Below are 9015 nucleotides of genomic sequence, written 5' to 3'. Positions count from 1 at the left end.
TGTGTAGTGTTAAGTTGGTGGTTAAAAACAATACAATAAAATAACATAACAAAAATGAAATAATAATATAAAATAAAATAGGAATATAAAATACTAAGAAGAAAAAATAATACAGATATTCATACAAAAATTAAACTAAAATAAAGTAAAACATAAAAGGAGTCAAATCGGTGGGGTGGGTAATCTAAGAAACAATAAGAGAAAATCTGGATAGTCAAGTAAGATACATATATATATATATATATATATATATATATATATATATATATATATATATATATATATACACGTCGTCGACGACTTACATCCGACATCCGACCGATTGACTTTACAACGATTCGCGTGCCAGCTCCCAGCAACAATAATAAACAGTCCAGTTGAAATCTAATGGGTTTAATTTCTTAGAACGTCACACACAGCATTCTGTACTATACTATAACACTGTTATTTATTCATTGAAAAGTACCAAAGAATGCGAATACAAGAAATACACAATGACGTCAGCTAACAAATGACATGGAAGATCCACAACCACGCACCAGTCTACAATAAATTTTTATGTAAGTTTTGCAACGGATTCTTACACTACATTGTGTATTTCTTGTATTTGCATTCTTTGATACTTTTCTATGAACAAATAACACTGTTGTAGTATAATACAGAATTCTGTGTGTGACTTTTACCTCAGCATATATCTTAAGAATGTAAAAATATAGAACAAAGCTATGTAGGCCTATAGGCCAACCTACGACCAAGTCGATTTACGACCAGTCAGTTGGAACTAATTGTGGTCGAAAGTCGACGATGACCTGTAGATATATATATATATATATATATATATATATATATATAAATATATATATATATATATATATATATATATATATATATATATATATATATATATATATATATATATATATATATATATATATATATATATATATATATATATATATATATATATATATATATATATATATATATATATATATATACACAGTGATTGAAGAGCAGTTCCTTATTCTAAAATATTTATTGTAATTTTTACAAAAAAAAAACCGATACGAGAAGAAAGCTTTTAGCATGAAGTTTTATTTTAAATTCTATATCGGCTCCAGATGTCATCGCCAGCTTCTAGAGTCCAAGGAATTGCGTCAACTGATTTCGCCAGCAACTCTTGAGGGATGGAAAATATATATTCTCATATTCGCCCTTCAAGTTCTTCAAAAATCTTTAGTTTGTACAATAGACTAGTTCCTTTAGCCAATCTGAAAAAAGAAATCATTGTGTGTTATGTCTGGATTACTGACTGGCCACTCGTGTGAATCAAGACGACACATCCAATTCCCGGGGAAGTGAGCATTCAGCCATTCACGAACGACAAGGGCAAAATATGGGCGGGCGCCATGTTGCATGAAAATCAAGACTTCAATATTCTCCCAAATTGGGCAGATTTATCTTCGTAGTATAGTGCGGTACCACAGGGAGGTACTTTTCGATCACTCTGTATGTGTGTGTGTGTGTCTGTGTGTGTGTGTGTGTGTGTGTGTGTGTGTGTGTGTGTGTGTGTGTGTGTGTGTGTGTGTGTGTACGTATATATATGTATATACTACAAGCATTCCGTCGGTTACAACGACGAGGGTTTCTGTTGATTCGAACATTCGAACAACAGAACAGCCTCCTCGCGAAATCAACATGCAGGTGGCTGACCACTCTACAGACATCCGTCCCCTTAACGTAGTTGTGAGGGAGATTTAGTGTGACGCAGAATATATTTCAAAGATTGGCACTTTGAAATACAAGTACTACTTGACAGCTGAGTGGACTAGAATAACGAAAAGTAACGTGTCTTGCTCAAGAACACAACGTGTCTCTGCCAATCGAAAGCATGACCATGAGATCGTGAGCCGAATACTCCAGCGAATAGGCCACACGCTGTCATATATATATATGCATACATACATACACACACACACACACACACATATATATATATATAGTTGAAATTTACAGAAAAACAAAAGACGAAGACAGGCGTATGAACAACAAGCAGGTGTATTAGTTTAACGCTCGGGAAAGTGAGAAAGTATTTTACCTTTCGAGCCTACGTTCTTCAGCAAAAAGGAATAAGAGAAAATAAACAGAGAGAGATCATATATATACATTAGGGTGGATCAAAAAAGATACTTTTTAAACAGATTTTCGAAATTTGTTTATTGCGAAATCCTTTAAAAACAACTGCGTTAAAATCAGAAGTTCTTACATTTACATCTTCAGATTCTGCAGCCCACTTAAAATTTTGAAGAATGAGCGAAAAGTCAGTTCATAATACATTTGCCGTTCCTCATTATATATTCCACATTCATTGTTATGAGTCGATTTTCGCTTGCAAACTTCTTTGAAAACAAGAGTGTTAAAATCTCAAGCTCTGAAATTTAAATCTTCAGGCTCCGCAACACACTTGAAATTATGTGAAATAAATAGACGTTTCGACTTTATTTTCTTCATTATTTTAATACTAATTCACTGAATATGCGTTACATGAGGATTACATGCACATCAAAATAAAATTACGTGTAAACCAACTTTTAATTCTTGACACATTTTGGTGGTAAAAGTAATTAACATTTCCAATTCATTCGAAATAATTCCATGTAACTAAATAATAAGTATCAACTGACTTATCTATTCTGCCAATGATCATTTTTAGATTTGTCTGTTGATCCTGCAAAATATCTTATTCTCTCTGTTGTATTTTTCTGTCACTGCCACAACTGCAGTTTTTAAAGGAGTTGCACTTGCAACAGAAAATGTCAAATAAATCTTTTGTTGCATTGTTTTTAAACACATTACACTTTGTTTGAAACGATGGCACGTTTATTTTATATTTTTCACACATTTTAGTAATGCTTCGTACTTTAGATAAAAGATTTTCGGTTTAACTGACTCAAGCGTAACACAAGGGATGGATGCCTTTTGTCAAAGAAGAATTATCTTTTCTGCAACAATCTTGACAATTTGTTTAATTGAAGGATCTTCCTTAACTACATTCTTTTCTTTTTCTCTTTCAAATAAAACACATTTTAGTACGTCCTTCTAAGTTGGCAAAACTCGCTCGCTATGATCACATGGCTTACCAAATAGTGGGCATTTATTATCATGACGCGTTATTGGCTTATGAGCCGCCACTAAATGTAAACAACAGTAAATTTAACACGATCATTGATTTTAATACAATGACCTAAAGTTAAGGTACAAAGCAGAAAAAGTCACATGCGTACGACGTAGTCCACATGCAACGACCGTTGCAGCGGCACTGCAGAGACTTTCACACTCCCGTTCTATTTATAGTCGATGCGGAACCTCAGGAAAGTAGTCTATTTTATTGAAATTTGATGTGCAATATTTAAGGATAATATACTTACTGTTTTCTACTCTGCTATGAAGGCATGTGTATTTGTTACGATTTATAATCCATGAAATCCAAAAGTCGACCAAAAATAGCGATTAAAAAAAATTTAGTTGCATTGCGGAGCTCGAAAAAAGCATTTAACAGCAAAGTTCTTTATACGCCTTTCTTGGAACCCAAATTTGCAACAAAATGTCAATTCTTGATGACCAATTTCGAAATATATATATATATATATATATATATATATATATATATATATATATATATATATATATATATATATATATATATATACATATATATATATATAAAAGTAGTGTTTATCGTCCCACATCAATAAGGCTTTTCGATGTTACTATCGTTTTAGTTCCAGCGAGATCTTCCGACTGCTAGTAATATGTGCAGCCTGCACCCAGTATATATTGCAAGTTGGGGAGCCAACCACCACCATTCTCTAGCAGACGACGGACAGTGATACTGATGTGGCGATAAACATTGCTTGTCAGTATAGTTACTACTTTCAGCTTATTGAGATTTTTCAAATTAGTTACTTTGCTCATACATATGTATATATGTATATATATATATGTGTGTGGGGGGGGGTGTATACCAAGGCCAGCGCTCTAATTGCAAGCTTTGCTTGAAGGAGGCGTTCCATATTTTAAAATACAATTCTCCCACACTACCTAATCAATATAACGAAGTACTTAGCACCTGAAATCACCGTTTCTTCCATATATTCAAATTCTATCACACACACCATTGCACAAATGACCACACAACGTACTCCCACAACTCCCCATAGGTAACCGCAACCAACTTGAGTTAGCAAATAGGCCCGCCTTCTACCATCTTTTAAATAGGTTTCAGCTCTATAGAATATTATCACTACAAACTTTGCTCTCTTATTTTACTTTTTTCCTTTAATACTATTCTTCGAATGCCACCAACACCATCACCACTTACAGGTTCCCTCCTATCCTGACACTACACAATTATAACGACCTTCCACTTACTTCTCCACATTACCTCTTCACACTCCTTTTTCTCTACCTATCCATTTCTTTACTAAACTTATACTCCCCCCCCCATCTCCTTCCCTTTGTTCTCTCTACTTCTTCCTTCCTTCCTGTTAGTATAACTGACCTCACAATCACCTACTACTGGCACCATTATCTACATTTCTCCCTTAAACTATTTCCTCTTCCTTTCCTTCTTGTCTTAAGGCTTGACCTCTTAATCCTACACACATCTTTCACTGACTTCGGACTATCCTTTAAGTAAACAAAGCACAGAGTAAACTGGATACGATATATATATCCACCTTTGCAACTACAATTATCTCCGGAAAATACCCACATGGATTCTTTACATGGATGTTTACTGTTGGAATGGAACTAAACTCCAAGTACTTTTTTTTCTTTGTTCTTTCTTCTACGCATCGCTCTCATTTCTTACTACAAATTTCCTCTTATAGATGTAATAATCCATTCTTCTACTATTACCGTCTCCGATGAAGGGATACATTGAATTTTCCCTGAAACAGTTGTAAGACTCTATGCATAAAATATAATTCTACTTATGCCATTGGTCTCTTTATCTTATTCTTTCATATCTATATATAAATATGCGTGTGTGTGTGTGTGTGTGTGTGTGTGTGTGTGTGTGTGTGTGTGTGTGTGTGTGTGTTTATGCTACTATGGTTAGTATATGATGCGGATTGTGGATTCAGAGACCGTGAGGTATCATAGAAAGCTCCTGTTGCACATTTGCCTCTCAGTGCACATAATAATCAATTATAAAAAGAAATGTGATACAGTGTCTATGTAACTGAAAACTCGGAAAATCGAATAGAAGCAATTACTTCGTGCGAAATTTATTAAACCATAAGCCCAGGGGTTATGGGTTATGAATATATATTTCTTTAACCAGTGTCCCTTATACGGCTACCACTGTTTTGCAACCTTCTTCATGCAATATTAATTTTAGTATGGAAGAAATAATTTGTATCTGTTTGCATTAATATGTATGCTCATCATTATACAGCACAATTGTATATTCAGATATTAATGCAAATAAAGTAGGCTAGCACTTATTCCGAGTTTCCCGTAACTGATAAGCAGACAGAAATGAAAAATATGTAAAAACGTAATGGCCGTTAAATGGTCTAAATGTGGCAACGAGCAGTGACTGTCACACTCTGATATAAACATTTAAGGGTGGAAAAAAAAAAACATAAACATCAATCATTATTGAAATAAATATGAATAAAATGAAGAGCTATATACTGGTGTAGGAAATCCTTATAATATTTGTAATCAATTAAAATTCCTGTCAAGATCCGTTTTAGAATTCAAGATATGCTACAAGACAACAATGAAAACTGAAAGAAAACAATCAGGATTTAAGATCAAGTGAATATCACAAATTAGAAACACATGAATAGATATGCTTGGTATGGAGATAACAAAGAACAGATATCTTATAAAAGGAAATGAAGCGGTGATGATTTGCAAAACAATTCAAAATGGTAATGAGAGGAAGAAATAGTTTTAAAACTGAGTTGTTCCAAGACTTTGCTAGACATTGATAATTTACATAAGTTTGAGTATGCATATGTGTGTGCGTGTATATACACACGCGCGCGCATACGGACGCACACGCAAACACGCACACACGCATGCACACACAAACACACAGATATATATATATATATATATATATATATATATATATATATATATATATATATATATATATATATATATATATATATATATATATATATATATATATATATATATATATATATAATCATAAATATGATGATAAATGGTTTTACCGATAAAGGTTTTTTCATACTGAACTACTTGGCAAAATTGTTAATTATTAATTCTATTATTAATTGACGATTCCCTGCCCTTATTCTTGTATATATATATATATATATATATATATATATATATAAATATATATATATATATATATATATATATATATATATATAGGGAGAGAGAGAGAAAGAAAATAGGTGACTGGAAGGTATAGTTTTAATCGGGAAATTAGATGGAGTGTGATAGCGTGTGGTGTGTACTCTGTAAAATATTGTTGATTTTTATTTTGTCATATGTAGTTAAAAGAAGCGAATGCACCTCCGCAAATAGATGTCCGGAATTTCGGATGGAATACTGTTTATATTGACGTGGGAATACGAAAAACTACAAACAGTGTGCATACACAGAATTCAAGTAATTTGAAGCAGAAAGAATTTTTCAAAATCTTTAAAGGTATTTAGTATAATTATGCGTTACAAATCACTACAGATAAAATGTCATGTAAAAATGATACAAAAATCGCATATGGGTCAAATACAATGCTTAGAAGGAATCAAGAAGTGAAGAGAAAACAATATTTGTTTACTAAGTCTATTTCACCGAGAGAATGTCATGTATAGCTATGTTTTTCTACCAGGAATGTTTAATGGTGTCATCATTTTGGGGTAAATTTTATACCCTTTTTTTGTTTTTGTTTTCTCTTGAATCTCTTGATTCCTTCCGACCATCGTATTTGATTTTTCGAATTTGGTTTACTTTTACTGTAAGCGCTACTTTTACTGTAAGTGGGATTGATCAAGTATTCCATATTATTAGCTAAATTATGTATTGAGATGCACAAGAATTTACCCGTAAAGATATAGAGAACTCAATGATATTTGGTAGACACAAAGTTATAGTGGAAGACACGTCCTCAAGGTATAGCAGAACGGAATTGATCTTGAAACTACGTGGCTGTAAAGCCTCTTGTGTATTAGTTTTTACGTTTAATGTATGTGGTTGATTATACCCGAATGTATCGCTTTTTCACATTTTCAATTTGTGGGTTTTACGAACAGTACTTTCATGTAAGGCATCAATTATCGGAATTTACGGAGGTCCCAATCTATATTCATTACTAATATATCTAATAGAAGACTAATAGAAGGTACAATAAAAACGTCAGCGACTTTCTTAGATGTAGTGTTCTAAGTCTTTCTCCTTTTGTAATTCCTGCTATAGCCACAATTTGCAATTATAACAAATGGTCGTGTCAGAATCACTATTAGTAGTACTATGTATGTATCGGACTACCGGTGTGTTGATTTTGTAAATGGTTGGCATACTTGCTACAAATTTCAAAGATGTAATTTCAAATAGTTTCCTTATATTTGAAATGAAAAATTGTTGTTGAGTTATTAATATTACGTTATTTAAGATTTCGGTATCATTTACTACCTGCAAATATTGTTGAGTTGGAAATATTATTATTTAGTTTCTGGCATATGTTTTGTCTCAGAGAACTAGTTTGCTCGTTTACAGTCAGGTGTATACATTTTTTTATCGAAGCTACAGATCTTTGGTGCTGTGCTATAATAGTCAGCATTATTCTTGAATTTTTGTTTGCCAGCATACATTTTGGAGATTCAGTTAGAGATATTTCTGACTAAGTAGTTGATAACAAACTTTTAGGTGATTTGAATGCTTGTGAAAATTATACACGTTTTCATTAGGTTTGTGATGTGAATATTGTTGACGAGTGTTATCCCACTAGTTTAATCCAGAATGTGGATATTTTAGTGTATATTTCATACAAAATATGCATACATTTTTGAAGACCTTGTGTTATCTCTTTGCTAAGGTCGAAGGTTTAACAGAGAGCTGAGAACCGTCTTTTTACGAACCTCCACTAACCTCACAGAGTATATTCTTTAAATTAAATAAAGTAAATTTTCAAAAATGTCCGTGACTACAGCTGTATCGGTAACTTACTTAGTATACCAATTCCGTCTATCTGTAGCTTACGTTGCTATAGATTCTTATAATAAGCATTTTGATGGAGTTATGAGTGTATTGATCTCATTCTATATTAGAGCACAATTTTCCCTAATCCTAGGAATAATCGTATCTAATATATTCTTTTATTCTTTTACTTGCTTCAGTCATTTGACTGCAGCCATGCTGGAGCACCGACTTTTTCGAAAAAATCGACCCCAGGACTTATTCTTTGTAATCCAAGTACTTATTCTATCGGCCTCTTTTCCCGAACCGCTAAGTTATAGGGACGTAAACGCACCGACATCGGTTGTCAAATACATACACACATACATACATAACATTATTTATACGCACGCACACACACACACACACACACACACACATATATATATATATATATATATATATATATTCGACAAGCTTCTTTCAGTTTCCGTCTACCAAATCCATTCACAAGGCTTTGGTCGTCCCGATGCTATAGTAGAAGACACTTACCCAAGCTGCCACGCAGTGGGACTGAGCCTGAAACCATGTGATTGAGAAGAAAGCTTCTTATCACACAGACACGCCAGACTTACTCTACACGTATCTGATTGGTATGGATAGATGAGTTCGATTGTGTGGCTTTAAGGTTAAAGGAATCCTTGTGAACTTCTACCTTAAAGTTTGCAGTTTCTTTTTTGTCGGGGAAGATTTCTCTACTAGTTTGCTAATTTCAGCTTGCTAACTATCTTGTATCCCTGTCCAGTGTTTTAGAGAGGCATAATAGGAGGAGGGAGAATGGAAGAA

The sequence above is a fragment of the Octopus bimaculoides genome, chromosome 7 (assembly GCF_046866305.1).
Source record: "Octopus bimaculoides isolate indiv1 chromosome 7, ASM4686630v1, whole genome shotgun sequence".
Lineage (NCBI taxonomy): Eukaryota > Metazoa > Mollusca > Cephalopoda > Octopoda > Octopodidae > Octopus > Octopus bimaculoides.
Note: the sequence above shows the minus strand (reverse complement) of the source record.